Raw genomic sequence first — 21,079 nt, 5'->3', positions numbered from 1 at the left:
GGTTGCACCGTAGATAATAGACATTCATATATAATATATATATGTATATACACACACATTTATCTGACTAAAGTCCTAGCTAGAAAGAAAGAGAAAATTGAATACCAGAATGGTTAGCAAGTATAGTTACACTGCAGCTGCACTGGGAATGCACATACTGGTGGGAAACACAGGATTTGTGGCCTAGAGGTATGCGTTTTTATGGCTATAGTTCTTGGGTGTGTTTGAAGCAGAGAGTTGGAACTTAACATCCCCCACCCCATAATAAGGTCAAGATCCTCAAAGAACTGTATCCTTTATGAAAGGATACACCAGAGAAAAGTTATCCATTGGCTTAGGTGGACAACCAGAAACTTTGTTTGCCTAGATATTATACACACTCATGCTCTGATAAGCCTTAAATGAAGAATTTAACATAAAAATTGATACTTGGACAGTGATAGCCAAGGTGGGTCCTAGGAGAAGTAATATAAAACTCTTCTTAGGAGATAACTCCCAAAAAAGATCACAAAGGATATTCCCAGGGGAAGGCTATGTTATGATACAAGTAATTACAAAGCCTACTCAAGAAATAGCAGGGCTAGAATCTCATGAACTTTGAATAATAGAACAAAAATCAAAAGGGAGCATCAAATAAAGATGTTTAAAATGGTTGAAGACAGAAAAAAAAAATCAGGAGTCTAAAAATAGCTGAGGCACTGTAAATAAAAGACCAGTAGAAAAAGAACCAAATGATATTTCTAGAAACAAAAATCCAAAGTCTTTGGAATGAAAAATTCAGTAAGTAAGCCGAACTTAATATTAGATACAAAGAGTGAAAAGACTGATAAACTGGAAAATGGACATAATTACACAGAGGAAGTTCAGAAAGATAAAGAAATAAAAATTCTAACAAAGAAGTTAAGGTATGTATAGGACAGAATAAGAAAGTCTAGGATCCATTAGCAGAGTTTCTGAAAAAAGAGAGTAGAGAGAATTAAAAGGTAATTTTCAAAGATAAGAATGAAAGATTTCTAAAATTAAACAAAAAAATTAATTGTCAAATTAAGAAGACAAAATAATTCCCTCAAAGGACAAATGAATAGTAACCCATACCTTGATTTATAGTAAAACTCCAAAATGCTAAAGGTAAAGTCAATCTTAGAAGTAGTCAGAAAGAAGATAGATTACCTTCAAATGAACAATTTAAAATAAAAATGGCTTTAAAAAAAAAAGGATTTGCAGTTTTAAAAGCATTATAAGAGATGCAGAAGAGCGATACACCATGCTAAAAAATATTATAAGAAAATTCCCAACTGGTATGCATCTAATAATACAGCCTAGAAAAAGTAAAGCAACAACTGAGAGAATCACAAGAAGAAATTAACAGATCAACAATGGGAGATTTTAACATAATCATTTTAGTAATAGGTAAAGCTAAATTAAATACTGGTATTATTTAATAATATAATTTGTGAGCCTGTCAATAAATAGTTATAAATACTGCACCTAACAATTAGAGAATACATATTTTTTTAAAGCACACTGGAACATATCTAAAAATTGAACACACATTGTACTACCAAGGAAATCTCAGAACTATTGAAGAATTGATACCTTATAGACCACCATTCTCTCTAAAACGAAGTAAAAAATAAATAACTGAGAGAGAGAGAGAGAGAAAACGGAATCCTTGAATAGAAGTTTACCCAGATAAAAAAGCGAAGAGATAATGCCGTGCTGGAGGGCAAGGAGACTATTCTAGGCCTAGACAAGAGCTCTAGTGGATCTCCTTCAAGTGAAAGGAGAGCAGTGCGTCTGGAATTCACTAGTGAAGGAGGAAAGGCAGAGTATCATATGGTTGAAAAGATCATTAGGAGGTAGACTAAACAACTGCTTGTAAGTCATTTTTTTTATGAACCAAAATTTTTATTTTTATCTGAAAACAATAGAAAAGGCACTAAAAGATTTAAGAAAAGAGGCAGACATGATTCGATTTGGATGAGGAAAACTTGCCTACCTGCTGCATGGGATTGGACGGAATCAGACAGGAGTGGAGGTCAGAGATCAGTTAGGCAGCAAGGTTATAGCTCAGGTAAAAGATGAAGGGGCTTTGGGCTAGGATGGGAACAAGAGGGAGAGTGGAAATAAAAATAAATAGACTAACGTGAGAGATAGTTAGGAGATATTTACAAGACTCAGAGAAGCCTTTCTGTGGGGGTAGGAAGGAGAGTGGGAAGCGTCCAGTTTGCTGAAATGAATCGATAAAAGTACCCATAAGAAGAGAGCCAGGTGCCATGTTCCACAAACAGGTTGAATTTTTTCTTGCCTCTGGGCCCTTTGTTTGGAACACTGGACTTCTTGCTTTTCTTTTAAATATACCACATATCTCCTTCAAGACCCAGAGGATGTCTGATTTCTTCCATTCGTGGTAATTGATATTCCTATAGCACAATCTGTCCTTTACAATTTCTCTTAACTGTTGCAGGAATAGACTCAAGACTGAAGGTTTGCTAATGAGACAGGATGCTTAGCAATGTGAACCCGGGAAACTGAGTGTTGATCCACCATAAGCACTCAGAAATTTACCAAATATACCAGGGTCATTTTCTGTTACTTGAGTTTAGCAACAAGGCACACATATATCCATAATCTCCAGAAACACTGAGAACGGACCAGAGACTGTAAAACCCTTATTAAAATGACAAAGAGCTTCTCAAAGGACCTAGGGATTTCTTTCCCTAAGTGGTAGTAACAGCAGCTTCTGGGCACCTTCAATTGAAAGCTGCCCTATCACCTGCTCTGTGCAGCGGCCATCTGCGCATACTTAATTAATTTGTTTACCCATATTAAAGGAGTTCATATTCTTTTTGTGTCTTTTGACATTTTAGGGCTTCAGCTGGTGTTAAAAAAATCGCTGAGGGATTTATTCATGTGCAATCAAAACGTTGGAACTGCCTGCAACTTTAAACCATTTGGGTCCCTATCTATTTATCCAACTGATTAGTGATTCTTCTTTCCCCTTCCACATCTATTAAGTCTAATGGTCTCTCTCTCTTTTTTTTTTATTATAGTTACCTCTATGTTGCTGTCTTTTTGTGACAACAGGTGCGATTAATTAATTGGAAAACATCATGCCCAGGCTCAAGTCTCTCCCAGTGGTTTTCCGTCATACTTAGGATAATAATGATGGGCTATAAGACCCTACCTGATCTGACCTTTGACTGCTTCTTTAAACTCATCTTCCCTTCTCCTCTTAACTTACTGTACTCTAGCCATATCGCCTACCTTCATGGAACACAGCAAACACATATATACCTCAGGGCCTTTGCAATTTCAGTCCTCTTTACTTGGAGACTCTTCCTCCAGATATTGACATGGCTTACTCTTTATAGTAAACATCATAGATATTCACTAATCTCTGGTTCTCTTTTACTTCCAGGTACACAAAGGATTACTTGGATGACAGACCAATGACATGTGAACAGAAGAGACACGTTACTTCTAAGTTACGGCTTTAGTTGCATTTAGTTGTGCTATTTAACTCTCCAGCCTTCTGCCCTCTTGTTGTCATGATCAGGAAAGCCACCTGTTCTGGGTGGCACTGCTACAAGATGGCAGATCTCTTGTCAGGCAGGGTGACTGCATGATGGCTACAGAGCCCTAAACAACCCAAGTTGGACATGAATGCAGGTGAAAAACAAATTCTCCTTTGTTGTTTTAAACCACTGAAGTTTTGTGGTTGTTGGTTATTCCAGCATAACCAAGACTTTCCTGACTGGTAGATCCCACATAAGTCTTTGCTCAAATGTCATCTCATCAAAGAGGTCTTCTCTGAACACCTTTATTCAAAATACCGGCCTTCCCTCTGTTTCTCTCTGTGTACCAACTTGGCTTTATTTTCCTTCATTGGAAAATAAAGCTCTGTGAAGGCAGGGACATTTATTTGTTCATTAATGTGCTAATTAACATCAAGAATAATCCCAGGGACATAGTGGATGATCAATAGTTATTTGTTGAATACATGAATATTCATTGTAAAAAGTGAAGCATTGTAGAGAAGTTTAATTTAGAAAGTAAAGGCCCATGTAATCCCTTCTCCCAGAAATAACTACTATTGTTTACAGGTTTTTTCTAAATTGTGTTCCATTTATATACTAATTCATATGTAACTACATCGCATATGCTGCTTTCTTTTTTTTAATTAAAATGGAATATGCTTTCCTACATGAATTATTCTGAAACCTGTTTTCCCGTATAACAATTACTCATGGATGGTTCCAAAGACAATGTTTAAAGATTCCTCACTCTTTTAAACTACTCAACAATATTCACCTTCTTAATAATTATGTTTCCCAAGGTTTCTGAAACCTATTATTCATCCATTTCAACTAATATTTGTTGCATGCCTGCCCTGCCAGGGTCTGGACATTTGGCTGTAAGCAAGAAGACTAGGTTCTTACACTCAAGAAGTATAAAGAAACAGTTAAACAGTTAAAGTTGTAAGAAACAGATAATAAACACAAATAAGCCAAAATACTTCAGATAGTGATAAGCCATCAAAGAACATAAAAATAAACATGGTAATGTGATGGAGGGTGACTGGGGACAAAGACAGTCACAGCAGACTTCTGGAGGGACTTTTGAGCTCAGTCCAAAAGTGACTGGGAGCTATAGCTCTACATATCTTCGGAAGAGAGCTCCAAGCAGATGGCACTTATGGGCAAGCTTGCCATGTCTGAGGAACAGAAAGGCCACTCCAGCTAAAGTGTGGTCTGTAAGCAGAAGCATCATACAGAATGAGGTCAAAAAGAAGGCTCTGATAACGTGGAACACATAGTAGGTGTTCAAAATTATAACTGATAGATTCTTAATTAACAGCAATACATATAATTTCAAAGGTAAGACCCTACTAAATATTCAGAAGGGGAAAAATTTCCCATTTGAGTCTCTACTTATAACATTCCACATGATATACTGAATCCAAAGTCTGAGCAGAAACTTAGAATCTTTCAGCTCTTTTATAAGGCACCATTAAGGTGGCCATAAAATGTTTAGCCCTTAAAAATACTTTCTACAGCTCGGCAGTATGTCTGAGATAACTTTAAATGTTAATGAAATGTCTCATAAGTCCACTGTTTTTTAAGGCAGTTAGGAGTTTGAGGAACTTCTTAAATACCATCTCATAAAAAAAAAAGATCTAACTTAAGATTAACTTACATAGAGAAACTATATGACAGCAGACCTAGTATATGACTTGAATTCAATTATTATTTTCTTCTGAGGAGACAGAATTGATTCTGTGCTGGCCTCAAGTAGGTTCTTGAAGAGATCTGGTTTTTTTTTCCAAATAAAAACACATCAGAGGGAATAAAATTCTTTACAGCCTGTAATTCAGGAGTGAACTTTTATGAAACTCTTTGGCATTGTAGATATATGTCTAATGGAATCACATATAACTGAAGGATATAGATTGTTTAGTTCCTGCTGACCTGTTGGGATAAACTTTGGGGCCATATAAACCCTATTTATTTATTTTATTTTATTTTATTTTAAAGCTCATCCAATTGGCAATTTCCTTTTTTTATTTATTTATGACATGTGGGATCTTAGTTCCCCAACCAGGGATCGAACCCTTGCCCTCTGCCTTGGAAACGCCAACTCCTAACCACTGGACCGCCAGGGAAGTCCCTGGAAATCCTATTTCTTGACACATCCTTCTATTCAACTTTAGACAGTGGAAGGGAAAGAAAAGCAGCACTTTCTCATAGACACATTTTTTTGTTTGTTGTTAATTATTTATTTAATGTGCTTTTTAATTTCCTTTGGTGACCATGTTCTGAAATGATACTAAAGAAACAGCTAGGGGAGAAGTTACAGAAGTTGAACCCAGAACATTAAAGGAGAGTAACTGCTATAGGAAAGTAAAATACACTTACCTTAAATTCATAAAATCTTTCATTTCTTTGGGAGGAGCTTCACGTAGATTTGCCTTGTTTAATTAACTTCCTTTAGTACACTTTATCTCTTTCACACTGGAAGGTGTATGTGAGTTAATCAGAGCAGCAAGACAGTATTTTTGTCAATGCTGGAAATTGCTCCTTTCAATTACCCAATATCTTTCTCGCTGGACCAAAACACACAATCAAGTTGAAACTTACAGGCGACATAAATGTCATTCCTTCTTCCCCAAAGGGTATTCTGACCAAGAACCTCTATTTCCCTTTCGGTTTGGTTTGGTTTTGCTGCTACCACTGAAGTAATGAAGGCGACATTCATTGTCCCTCGCCATTTAATACAGGTTATAATTGCCAGCCAGCATGGGCTGTGATGCTAAAACCAAGAAAAAGGCTTTTCAATCATGGCCCCTGCATTTCAATCCAAGCCGCTGCTGTAGAACACTGGAGGACAAGATGTAAATCAGTTTAAAAACATAGTTCTGCATTCAAGGCATTGTGGTTTACAGCTCCCAAATGACCTCCATCTATCCTCCTTAGCTGTAGAGGTGTATAATTGAACTAAAGAGAGTCTTAAGTAGTGGGACTGAGAGTGGCAGCTCCATGGCTGTGGCCTAATAGTGTAACTGCCACGTACTTTTCTATCTCCTAAAATGTAACAAAATAGTCTAGTAGGCCCGGTTCTTCAGGGTGACACTTGCTGAGAGTCTATATTTTAAAATAGAAATAGGTTTTTTATAAGCCCAAAACCATAAATCTCTCTCTACAAGAGAGTTCCCAAAATACAATTATGTAAGCCATTCTCTGCTGGAGCAGAGACTGATATGAATACATGCAAGAACCTATACTTCCTTTAGTGAGGAAATCATTTTTAAGCCTTTATTTTTCTTATGCAACAAACAGCTGCTTTTTCAGTCTCTGAAGGGGCTAGAGAGTGATAGCATTCTCACATTGTGTACTTCTGGGAGCTATAGCCAGAAGACACGTTACTTCAAGTTTTCTTTTTAAGAAAATTTTATTTGGTTTAATCAGGGAAACTCAGGAAATACTGCTTTTAGAGATCGTTTTTTCCAAGGAACAGTTCACTTGCAAATGGGTATATTTTCTTTTCAGGATATATAGTTTACATGCATTTATCAGGCCTTGACCATATGCAAATTGCTGCTAAGTACATTAGCAAAGCATAAACACTGAACAAAGACATAACCACCTCCTCGTGGAATTCTCTGGGAGTATAGTACTGGTTGAACATTAAGAATGAGCTTATTAACTAGTCATTTCATATGAATAACTAGGATACCATGGATGGTTTCAGGGGCGCTGAAATTTCTGTCCTCCCCCCAAACTAGACCCTAAAAATTCACACAAAATAACCTGGTTGCTGACTGTGTCTGAAATTCTATCACTTGGCTATTCAATCCTATTGCATAAGATGCTCCTGGCTAACATGTAAATTTCACTAGGGACAGTAAATTATTAAATAATAGTAATAAAAACAACTAACACTTACTGATAGTTTACAATGTTCAGGAGAGTTCTAAGTACTGTATATTATTAACTGTTTTAGTCCTCAAAACAACCTATTAATTATCACCATTTTACAAATGAAAAAAAACTGAAGCAAGAACAGAGAAGTGAATTTGCCCAAAGTTGTAGTTAATATAAGGCAGATCCAAGGTGGTCTGACTTCAGAGCTCTTGGTCTGAACCAGTCTACTTGTGTGGATAAGCTGATCAGTCCATTAGTGGGAAGAGAGAAGGAGAACTGGGAAGGTTGAGTGTGATGACATTTGCACCGTATGGAGCCTTCCTTCAGAACTCACAACTCAGCCCGGGACCAGGACTGGGGTAGTCTGTCCTGCACACCTGCCGATGCCACCAAATTCTCCTTAAAACCAATACCATGTTATTTATGCCATTAGTGTGTCACGGAAAGGCATCAAGCTCAAAATTACTTTTATAATAATACATGTTATTATTATTTTTTTTATTATTATTTATAATATATTTATAATATTATTTATTATTATTATTATTTTGTAATGATGATACAAAAGCAAATGGTGGGTTAAGTGGCTGGCAACTCAGCATAAAAGAAGGCAATGGACAAAGTGAGAGAGTGGCATGGACATATATCCACTACCAAACGTAAAATAGATAGCTAGTGGGAAGCAGCCGCATAGCACAGGGAGATCAGCTCGGTGCTTTGTGACCACCTAGAGGGGTGGGATAGGGAGAGTGGGAGGGAGGGAGATGCAAGAAGGAAGAGATATGGGAACATATGTATATGTATAACTGATTCACTTTGTTATAAAGCAGAAACTAGCACACCATCGTAAAGCAGTTATACCCCAATAAAGATGTAAAAATAGAAAAGAAGGCAATGGAACCAAACATTGAATTCTTCTCCAACACACACTTGCAGTAAAAATGTGCCAGTTTCACTTCAGGATGACCTTGGTAAAGCAGTGAAAATTATTAGTTTTAAAAACTATTGACCATAAGTCCATGTGCTTTTTAAAGAGTCTCTGTAATAATATAGGGAATATGCATAAAGCATTTCTGCTGAGTATCCAAAGTACAATAGTTCCCTCAAGGAAAAACACTCATATGGTTATGTAAGTTACAAGTTAAACTAGCCACATCTTCCAAAGAATACTGTTTTTTTACTTGAAAGAATGACTAACAGATCAACTTGGATATGGTTACATTATTATTTAAAATGAACATTATTTAAAATGAACCTACCACACCAAGGAAAGTAACTGACAAGATTTGATGCCAATGATAACATTTGAGATTTTAAGAGAAAATTAGATTGCTGGGAAAACTTGTACTGGCCTTTGGGAGCTACTCAGCTTCCTAAAACTTGAAGACTTTTCTGAGGAGCTCAGTGGTGGGGTCAACAAATGTGACTTTTTAATATTTTGTAATGAAACACGTTAACAATTAGAAGATGTGCTTAACTCATTGAGCCATTTTTTTCTGGGTTGTCAATGTATGATGTCACATGAATGATGTTACAAAACCATTCAAGATATGCATGAGTCATACAGAATCATACGATGTATGACGTTAAAGAATCATGCATGGGTAAGAGATCCATTGAAAGTGTTCGATAGACCAATAAATTTTGATGTTTAACAGAGTATGAAAAGCTCATGGATATGATTTCAGATTCTGCGTTGCAACTAACCTTGAAGAAACTATCACCTGTTGCGTTTGACTAATGTATCAAAAAAAGAAATTCACAAATATCTGAAAAACCTATTAAAATGCTTCTCCCTTTTCCCACTACATATCAGCATGAGGCTGAATTTTCTTCATGTGCTTCCATCAAAACAACATACTGCAACACATTATGGAAGCAGGTAAAGAAATCCAGCTATCTTCCATTGAGTCAGACATCTAAGAATTTTTCAAGAATGTACAACAACGCTGTTATTTTTTCAGTTTGGGGGGGGAATATAGTTATAGTTATAGATATTATATCTAATAGTTGTTTATGTTAACATGTGATAGGTTTATTATTGTTACTTTTAAATAAATTAGGTAAATATTTAATTTTCTGTTTTAATTTTGAGCACAGTAAATATAAATAGAGGTAATCTACGTAAAAGTTCTTTGAAATTTGCAATATTTTTTAAGAGTGTAAAGGGATCCAGAGAGCAAAAGGTTTGAGAACCAACAGAGTATCCATTAGGATGGATTTGGCTTCTGACAACTGAATGTCCAACCAACAGCAGCTTGATGGGTAGACTATATCATTCTCTTCGAAGAGTTTTAGCCAACTGTGAAAGACGGAACAGTCCTACACACAAGCCTGTCCTCTCACTTCTGATATCGATTGCAAGCCTGAAGTGTTCCTAAAGCCACCCTTAGTTTCAATAATTCACTAGAAGAACTTACAGAATAGACTGAAACTCTTATACTCACAGTTTATTACAGAGGAAAGCATACGGATGAAAGTCAGCCAAGGCGGAGTCCAGGATGTGGAGCTTCCAGTCATCCTTTCCCCGTGGAGTCAAGGACGGCACTGACTCCTTCCTGCCACTATGAGTGAAGACACCTACATACCATTGCCAACTAGGTGAAGCTTACCCAAGCCCCAGTGTCCAGAGTTCTTATCTGGACTCAATCACATACTGCCTGTGTGGCTGCTCTTTACTTCCCAACCATTCCACAGGTCAGGCTGATACATTTACTCTCCAGTCCACCCAGAGGCGGAACTGATATCACCATCTTGACCCAAAGCCCCCATTGTAAATCACATTGTTAAACTGCTAGTGACCAAAACCTCCTGATAAAGAAAGACACTTCTAGGAGATATGATGTTCCAAGGACCTAGAGATCACTGCCCAGTAGTCAGGGGCAAAGGCCAGGCTTCTCCTTGGGCAAGGTTTATTCTTCATTAAACATTCTTGTAATAAGAAAACTTGAAGTCAGTGGTAACAGGGCTGGCTCAGCATGCCAGTGATAGTCTCAAGGACCCAGACTCTAATGTTTACTCCACCATCCTCATTGTGTTGGCTTTTTTCTCATTCTTGTCACCTGGCTGCTAAACGGCAACCCCAATCCTCTTACAGCACTCAAAGGGAACAAACAAGGTGTGTGGGAGAGTGGGGGAAGAGGAAAAGTACTGCCAGAAGCCTCCTAACAATGGTCAGAAATGATGCCCTCACAGCTTCAGAGTGTACCTGAGAAAGTAAACTTCTGAGGCATCGATGCTTCGATGTCATTTCCCAGGAAAACAGGAGGGCCATGGTTGGCCTAGGATGATCATGATTCATCTCCCAGGACTGAACTCACTGCACTCATAGCAAAATCAGTAGTTCAGAGGGGGAAGGAGAATCGCTGTTGTGTAGAAGAGCTTTCTTGAATGTTAATATGCATACAAATCTCCTGGGGAATTCGTTAAAATGCAGACTCTGATTCACTAGCTTTGGGATGGAGCCTAAGCTTCTCCATCTCTTAAAAGCTCCCCCATGATTCTGACGGCAGTCTCTGGACTGCATTTTCAGCAGCGGGGAGTCAGGAGACAGTGTCTGCACCAGCGAGGCTGGTGCAGGGACACAGACAGTGTGTCTCCCATAGGAACGTATCTGTCCCTTGATCGACTACTCCATGGATTAAGCTATCCCACAGAATTATAGATGATAGAATTTCAGATCAGATAATAGTCATTATAAATGTTGTAAATAGAATTTATTGAGAGGTTATTATGTGCCAGGACTTTACCTACTATTACACACAACAGGATTCTAGTGGACTTTTCTTCTCTTTGAAATAGAACGTCTCTTTTCTAAACTGAGTATCTCATTATCTTCTAAACATAATTTGAGTTCTTTCTACACCTTCCCATCATGTTTCTGATCCTGGCATAAATAATGATTTCTTTAAGGAAATTGTGTCCTAGGAAACGGAACACAAATAAGTGCCCATGGCATGGGCTTTGGGTTTTTTAGTTGATTTGTATGCATTTGTTCCCTTTCATTCATTTGTTCATTCCTTCTTTCCACAAATACATGTTGAATAGTCTCTGTGTGCCAAACACTATTCTAGATGTAGACTATATGGATGCAACTTAAAACAGTTTTTAAAATCAGTAGAATAAAAAAAAATTTTATTGAAAAACTTGTCACTGTTTCAAGGATGGCTCCCCAGCTCTTTAGACACAACCATCTCTTTCAAAGCCTTCAACCAAAGAATAACCTATATGTCTACATCCACTATACCTTCAACAGTATTTCTCCAGACACTGATTCCTACAAAAACTAGGCAAAATGGACAATAAAGGAAAGGGAGTGATCTTTCTCAAGGACACAGCTATATCTGAAGCTGTTTATCGCAGCATCCTTCTCTAAGAGAGACATATGTCAAAAATGACTAGTAGCTTATATGTCTAATGATAGAGAAACGCTTAAGTAAATGATGATTCATCACCTTGATCAGTTTTTATATAATAAAATGATTACAAAGAATAATGATAAATTCAACAACATTATGAAAAATATTTAAGGTATGAAAAGTATGGCAGGTGGTTAAGATGTATTAATATTAGGTGGTAAGCATTATATTATTTTCTATACTGCTAAATGTTTGATGTAGTTCAGAATGAAAAAGAGAAAAGAATAGCTAATGAACTGAAAGGCAGATGCAGTTCACTAAAGCTCTACTGTCTAGAGAATACTTCCTACAATTCCCATCCGTACTGGGGCTGTCTTAATTCCAGCCTTCCTATGTCTTACTAGGTTACTGCAGCAGTCCCTTTATTCATCCACATGTACAATAAAAAATTGGTCAGGCTCTGGAGCTATGGAAATGGAAGCTTTGTGCCTGCCCCCAAATTACTTAGTCTAGGTTTTAGACAACTGCTGCTTAATCTCCCAGCCCCTGGCCTCTATTCTGCCTCTAGGAGTGATCTCTCTAAAATATTACTTTGATCATGTTTAGAATCCTTTAGAGGTTAGCCGTTGCCTCTGGATAAAGTCCAAAGTCCCTAGTATAATGTACAACACCGTTTTCATGTGACTGCTGTTTGGTTTTCTAGCTAAATCTGTCGCCTCTGTTCTCCATCCCAACCTAAGTACCGTCTCTGTTAAACCTCATGACATTCAACTGAGTGCACACCACCTCCATCTCCTCTCTCGTACTTACACTGCTGTTCATTTTCACCCAGAAGCCTTCAGAGCCCTTACTCACCTGGTCAACTATAGCTCAGCCCCAGGATTCACTCCAGGCTGAGTCTTCTGGGAAGCCTCCCTCCCTCCCAGACGGGGTCAGGTGCCCCTCTCTCCCCAGTATTCTTCTCATTAGTAAACCAATACTAACCAATGTCATTATGATTATTATTTTATACTGCATTTATCTACTAGTTAATGATCATCTTTGGGACAGGGACGGTATCCCACATTTCAGACAGTCTAGTGGTTATACACAGGGATTTTGGAGTCATAAAGCCTAGGTTTGTATCCCAACCATTTGGTTACTTAAAAATAACTGAGTGTGCGTGATTCAATAAGCTAACATAGGTACAACACATGGTAATCACACAACACATTCAAGCTATTATTATTTCTATTACTTTTTAACCTCTCTGTCCCGACGGTAAATGACAAATGTTCAATGAGCAACTGATGAATGAAAACATGAATGAAAGAAATAGTTGCGTCCTAATTTAGGGCTGATTGTTTTTGATCTGGACATTTCAGCTGCTGCCTTTGTGCTTTGCAAAATACTTGGAAAGGGCACCCGCAAGAGAAGGAGCCACAGAAACAGGAAAGATTTTAAGAGAAAGAGAGGATGATCAAGGGAAAGGGATATCAGATAGAGATTCACAAGTTGGGGCAGGGAGGAAAACAAGAAAAGGAAGAGGATAATTGGAAGGTAAATTAGACTCCTGAAACTTGCTAATTATAGTGTTGTCATTTTCTATTTGCAGTAGAAATCTGTGGAATTATCTCTATAGCAATATACCCGCTGCCCCTTTCTTCTTCCAGGAAATATCTTTCTCTAACCCCTGACCAAGTTGATTGGTTTGAGGTGGGTGCCTGACCCAGGCTGGGTCAATGAGCCCAAAGCTGTAGCATATAAAACCCGTGGCTATGTGGATCACTGTGTTCATGCAGACTGGAGACATATAGGCCGCCATTCTGGGAGGAAAGAGAGGGGAATCGGGTGGCTCTGATGTCCAAGGAATTGTTTCTCATTGTTTCAGAGGCTCATGTCCCCATGAACTATGTTACTCGGGCAGTCCATGAAATAATGCTGAATACTTCCATTGACTTCTATCGCTTAAACTGGTTGAATTTGGATTTCTAGCACATGCACTCAAAAAACTCGTAACTAAACTTGATCTATTTGGGTTCATTACCCACTGTACGCCTCCTTGCACCTTCTGTCCTGCTCACCCTAAACTACTCAGCGTACCCTTAAAAAAGTATACGCGCATTTTCACATGCCCTTGTCCTCTTCCAAACTGCTATTTCAGTTCAGAATTATTTTTCGTCCTATCAAAATCCTTTGTTTCCTCAAAGCTCAAGTCCAATACCACCTACTGACCTAAACCTTCCCAATCACACACCTCATAGCATAGCCACGTTGTGCTGTGTATTTCTCTATTGTTCTGCTCATTCAGCTCTGTATTGTGGTTATTTTACCAGCTATGGTAAAGGCCCACACTATTTCTGATGCTTTAAGCCTTAGTACCTCAGCCACAGCACTTAGTTGGGCTCAGTAAATGTTTGTAGAATGAGTGATTCAGGTGAGAGGGTACCTTAAAAGAATTTGTAATTTATGTCTCTCCGAAGCTGCAGGGTGAATGTTTTTCTTGTAATATGTATTCCTATAATTGATAATGTCTCCATTCTTTGTATTAATGCCCTATTTTTCTGATTTGTCTTCACTCTTACCCTGGGTTGGCCAGACTTTTTTCTTTATAAAAGTATTTCATCTCAGAGCCAGATGCTCCATTTATTAAAGTAACACCTTATCTGGATGAAGTGATTTTTCCCCCATTTCTTGTTGTCTTGTTATTATCAGACCTTCCATTTACACTATTAAAGGTGTTTTAAAAATATATATATATAATCAACCTGGACATTATATTTAGTTCCGTATATATATATATATATATATATATATATATATAAAGTCAATACATGGATCCTTTTGTATTTGCTTTAAGTTCTATTCCTTCTTACTTTGTATTTTATGCCACAGAAGCTTAGGGTAGGAGGTTGAATAAAGAGGATAGACCCACGCATGATCCATATATTAGCCCAATAGAGCAGTTTATAATCAATAAACATACAATAATCTCATTATGATAAAGTTTCACTGAAGGTCAATCATAAATCTTGGGTCAAGGGAACCAAAAATATAATTCAGAAACACTTGTTGGGATTTGGAGAGTAGAACACATTTAGATATTAGACAGACCTAAGTTCAAATCTCAGTTACCTCACTTACTAGCTGTGTTCATCTTCATATCTAATCATGCATCTTCATAAGTAAACTTGATCCTGAAGCAAGGTCTTAAGTACCTGAGGTAGATTAAGTACCATAGATAAATTCCACTACATAAAAAGTTAAATTTAAATATCAAAAGCCCCATTAATGAATAAGTAAGGGAAATTTGGAATTTGTACATGGTAACATATTTAGATATCTATTTTGTTTTCAATTGCATTAATATATGGAAAAGACTTTTTTACAAATTAATTTACAAGTTAATCAGAAAAAGACAAAGTCCTAGACAGAAAAATGGGCAAGTAACATGAACAGACAATTTACAAAAATAAACATACAAATTGTCAACGAATCTTTGAAAAAATTTTAAATGCACTAAAAATAGATGTATGTGAGTTAAAAACTATGAAAATATTTGACAATATTTTGTCAATATTGACAAAATATTTGACAATAATTCATTATAAAAGTTAATCATATATTAGCTTGCCAGAAGTGAGAAAGCAATAATAACATCATATGGGGAGAGTCTAGGAGTTCTTACACACTGGTGGAGGCTACTCACAACTTTTATGGGAGCTCATTGGGCCCTAAAAGCCTTAAACATGTGTATACTTTATACTTCTAATCTAGAAATTTCACTTCTATGGGTTAGTGCTAAAGAAATGATTAGACAAGTGCACAATGATGCAGTGCTTTGGCTTTTTTTTTTTTTTTTTTCAACGGCAGAAAATTAGGAACAGTCTAAATGACAAACCACAAGGGAGAGATGAAGTTTAGAGAGATTGTTTAGCACTCTGTATACTGTAATACTGTTCAAACATTTTACAAAGTGCTGAGAAGGATATTTCTCACCATGAGAATGTATTGAAGATACAAAAAATGTTTAGTAAACAAGAAGCTACACAATGTGGAATTAAAGTAGACAGCATAGATAGAATGATGGTAGGACATTGGCCAATGGTTTTTCTCTGGGTGATGAGATAGTGCGTGATTTATAATGAAAGCAAAATCTCGGTCTTTTTTGGTGTTTTCTAACTTTTCTGCCTTAGGCATTAATTCAGACAACTCTTACGATCCACCTTCAGTTCTCTTTTACTCAAACCATGGCTGTGGCGGTCACCTTGCTTCAGGTGGAATCCTACACAGCCTCTCTCCCACAGTTTCTCCATTCTTCTCTGACAGCGGGTGACACAGAGAGCTAACACCCCATGAGGTAGCCCTAAGCAAATGGGGGCGGAGCTGTCAGCCAGAAGCTCTAACGCTCCTTCCTTTAGGTGGAAAATGCTGAGACACATTCTTAGGGCCACTCAGCAGGTCCCAGCAACTGACCCCTGGCTGCCCACAACAGTGACCAGATCATGGTCACACTTGGGACACTAGTGCAGTAACAGAGTTTTGCGACCACCATTTCTCCTACTGTTTCCCTCTTCCCAGGCCCTCTCTCCTCCTCCCAAATAAATATTCTGGGTGCAAATCAACCTTTCCTCAGGCTTTGACTGTAGAACACCTAGGCTAAGGCATGCATGTATTTATTTCATCATAATAAAATACAATACTACTAAAAGCATTTGCTCTAATTTTAAAACAATGAAAGCCTCAGAGTTCTAAAACACATGGATAACAATGCCACCAGCATCAGAGAATTTTTTTTTTCTTTATACTGGGACTTCTGGGCTCCTAAAGCCACAGGGGAACTCTCTTATCTATTAGGCAAGCTCAACACTACACAATGATTTTCCCCTTAATGATTTTCAAACTATTCCTTAGATTTTGCAAGAAATCGATCCGCACTGCTGGTAGAAATGGTTCAGGGATTGTTGAGCAAATGACACCTGTTTCCACCTCCAGGGAAGGGGTCCCACTGCCTGGAAGATTACAAAGAGCTTAACAGTGCCTGCCACCAGGGACGGCAGCCCCAAGGTGTCAATCCACTGCATAGTTTGCTGGTGGGGAGGTCGCCAAGAAAGACACGACTCACACAGGCTGTGGGTGGAACAATGTTTTACTCACATGGTAAACAGATAGAGCTTCTATGGAGAGAGCATCAGTCCCCGTGGCCAGCAGGGCTCAGCCCACAGCCCATGCAGGGAAATGGTCTGCACACACCCTTCTGCGCTACAGGCAAAGAACTCCATTCTCACCCCTCCAGGAACAGATACAGCAGTGGGGTTGGCCAGGTGTCATGATGCACACCCTCAAACAGAACAAGGAAGTACACAGCAAGTCCAGGACAGGGGAGAATATTCCCAAACAAAGACAACTGCCCAGCACAGGTTGTGAGGGCTCTTTACATCTCTGTAAGGAAACGTGCTGGACCCAAGGCACCATTCTGTTGTGACCATAAAGGGCTTGGAAAGACTGCGTGCCTGTGCCTGCCCTTCCCAATAAGGACTCTGTGGTTTAGGACATGACATTAATAGGAAGCAATCCCACAGTAGCCATGGAACAAAACCAGCCTCAACTTAGGCTGTACAGTGAAACTTAGAAAAGTTTCTAAGTGAAACTTTGTGTACAAGTCGGTGGAGGTTTTAAAATTTTTTTCAAAAGCACCTCCCTTTATGGACTTAGAAAGTTCTATTCTTTTTCTAATTACCTCTCCCTTTCTGGCAAGCCTTGATAAACTAATTCAGTGGTGCTCAGAAGAGCCACAAAAATTACCATTAAAATTTTCCCACGTCCCAGGGAAAATTAAACTTAGAGATACCATCTTTTCCATTTTAAGTATTTCCTCCGCGACTGTGGCCTGACCCTTTGGCACCCGATCTCATTGGTCCCTACTAGAGTATAGTCTACTGTGATGTCTGATTTAGTGCAGACACATATTTATTTTGTAATATAAAGTTGATTACTTCATGGTGCTCTTCAAAAATTCCCTTCCTTTAGGTGGCTATGAAATTGTTTAAAACATGATCCTAGTGGAGCCTACTTGCTGTTGTTCGTTTCATTTAGCTTTCCAGATATCTGTGTGTTTTACAGTAACCACCCCAATGCTCAGTGGGAATCAAAGCGGTGGAGAAATTAGAATCCGGCAGATTTCTCTGCAAGTCTTCTGACTTCAAATCCTCTTTTGTTTCCTCTAATTGCTCTAGCAGGAGCTCTAGAGAAAGATCTAGAAAGGAACTGGCATTCTTCGAAAGCAACTCCATCACTTTCCACGGTCAAACCTCTGCTCCTTGTTGGGATGGCCTTACTCATAACCAGGTAATCATTAGAAGCGATAATGTAATAATACGGTTCAAACTGAAGGGTGGATTCTGCAGCAACAACTTACTCCGTAAGAGAAGAACAGATTTTCTGGGGAGTAAGAAGCTTCATGTCTTAAGAAGCCACATCAGGTCCTGCAGGAAGGATAAACCACAGGACCTGAGGAACCCAGAGGAGTCTGCAAGGCAGGAATTGTCCAACTGAATGAGCTGCGTGGAATAGGTATTCCCTAAGAGAGTAAGAACACCGTAGCTGTATTTACGGAATTGTGCAAACAAACAAGGAGGCAAGTGGACTCTTGTCAGAAAACACTGTAAGTGCTTTGGTGATTCGAATTCTAGAAGCGTCCTGCAAACTTTTCATTATAGCCAGAGCCCTTTCTTCAAGTCATATCCCAGGGGAAGATCCAACCAGAGCTGTTCTACTTGAAGTGAGAGGGTGAAGACCTGAAGCCCCTAGGATGCTTTATTTCATGTGTCAACTTGACTTGTGTGTCAAACCTGACCACAGAGCGCCCAGATATTTGGTTAAACGTTATTTCTGGGTGTGTCTGTGAAGGTGTTTCTGGATGAGATTAACAGTTGAATCAGTAGACTGAGTAAACAAAATTGATCTCCCCAATGTGGGTACGCCTTATCTATTGAAGCCCTGAATACAACAAAAAAGGTGGAGTAGGAGAGAGTTCTATCTCTTTCTGCCTGACTGTCTTCAAGCTGAGACATGGGTCTTCTCCCGCCTTCAAACTCAAACTGGAACTTAGACCATCAGATCTCTTGGTTCTCAGATGTTCAGACACAGACTGGAACTATACTATTGGCTCTCCTGGGTCTCCAGCTTGCTGACTGCAGATCTTGGGACTGCTCAGCCCCCATTACCATGTGAGCTAATTCCTTACAAAAAATCACTTATCATATAGGTTCTGTTTCCCTAGAGAACCCAGACTAATATATCCTCCTAATCTCCCTCTCAGTTTCCTCCCTCACTCATCCTCTCCAGGAGCTAGTTATGGGTGTATTTAGGCAGATTCCTGGATGGAGGCTCTAGCCAAAGAAATGTAATAAATTCCTAGAATATATACCAGTCCTTCACGTCAGAGCAGCCTCTGGCATGAGGATTACACTACGATTTACTGAACTTGGCTCATTTATCTTCCTGGATTGCTTTTGACTTCCTGTCAGCCCTGGAAATTATTTACCTCCCCAGAGTTTAGACTAATCCCTAGTTTTCTTCCTTTCATTGCCACACTGCTTATCCACCTGTCACTTGGCAACTATATTTCTTTTAGCTCCAGGGAGTCTACTTGCTTTGAACCTACTGGGCAGATTATAGGGTCTGAGTATCTTAATTTCTGGAAATTGCACAGCCTCCTTTCAGCCATTGGAGAAATCTGATCATAGCTTTTCAGTTTGGTCTGTCTTTCATGTTTCTTTAAATCTGAGTCTATCACTCTATAAACATAAGGAGAGAAGTTATGAATTCGCAGCATAATGTTCCCACTATTGCTCTCCAAGGGGGAACCCAGGTTGTCCCTGTAAAGTCCAGAAATCAAGGGTGTAGAAGGATAATTTCTACTTTTGGGTAATGTCGGGGAAGAGGAGGTGAGGGTTGGATCCTGTTGTCAAACCAGAACCGTGTTCATCAGTCTCGATTCCTCCTTACCTTTTGCAGCACCCGCATGAAGCCATCGTAAGGTGCTGTCGGTCCTACCAACCCAACGTCTCTCCCACCCCCTACTTTTCTCTATTTCCAGTGGCACTGTAGGGAAGTCACACCTCACTTGAGGGATTAAGTTCTAAACATTTGAGGCTACATGTAAGTCATGTAGAGTTATGGTTACTCTGGAGAATTCTTCAGGAAGGTGCCCCTGTGGAGACAGATATACTACTCAGCAGATTCAACACAGTTCATGTTGTCTCCAGTGTTGGAGCAAATTGCTGTTTCTTCAGTTGAGCATTAGATGACAACATTGATTTGTATTTAGGGGCCATGTTTGGTGAAAACACCCAAATGACATTTAACATGATGAGATGTCTGGGCTTTCTCTGGGGTACATAACTTTTCTATGGAATGGTAGAGTGGAACTACGACTCTTTCTCTATTTAAAGTGCTATTGCTCTGTGTCTTTTGCTTTCTCCAACTCCCTCCTCTCACTTTGTCGCTTAAAGCATGTAATTGAACTCCAATAAACACGTGATAGGACTCCACTGTGTTTAAGGTACCAACATCTCTTGCTGAATTACAATGAAAGTCTTCTAAATAGACTCTTATCCTCCTCCAATACTAAGTTTCCTCAAAACATTCACCACCTTGTAACCAGAATGATAGCTCAAAAGCATAGATTTGACCATGACTCACTCTTATTTCCCCGCATAAAATCTTTCAACTGCTTCCCAATGTCTTCAGGATGAACTTGAAGTCTCCAGCATGACATAGGAGGCCATCACAGTCTTCTCCCTGTTCTTTGCATGTCTCTTCTCTCACCACCCTTATACCTATTCTACTGCCACTTCCAATGAAATTGAACTGCATGCACTCTGTTCAAGGGTAATACTTCCTTTTGCCTCTGGGCCTTTGCACGTGCCTTCTGTCTCACCTTTGCCTAACTGACTTCTCATCCTGGAGATCTCAATTTAAACAACATCTCCCCTGGAACCTTTTTCACATATCTGTAGCACTGCCATTTATCCCACTGGCTGAGCCTTTACAGTTTTAACCCATGGCTGGCCACTCAGGGACCACAGTGAAAGCAACCACTTCATACTTTTAACACTCTCAGGAAAGCGAGAGGCTTAGAAACAATTTTGTTCCATGGGGCTGTGCTGTTGATTTGTTTTCCTGTAATGCCAGCTCATTTACCACTCCATAACAACAATTATTATTATTATAATTACATCAACATCAATAAAAACAGTGATGTTTACAGTGTACATGTCAGGCCTTATTTTAAGATATCTATATTTCTATATA

Source organism: Delphinapterus leucas, chromosome 8 (assembly GCF_059928025.1).
Source record: "Delphinapterus leucas isolate spDelLeu-1000000601 "Yukka" chromosome 8, BTC_Dleu_Yukka2, whole genome shotgun sequence".
Taxonomy (NCBI): Eukaryota; Metazoa; Chordata; class Mammalia; order Artiodactyla; family Monodontidae; genus Delphinapterus; species Delphinapterus leucas.
The sequence above is the reverse complement of the archived record's forward strand: the minus strand, read 5'-3'. Positions refer to the sequence as shown.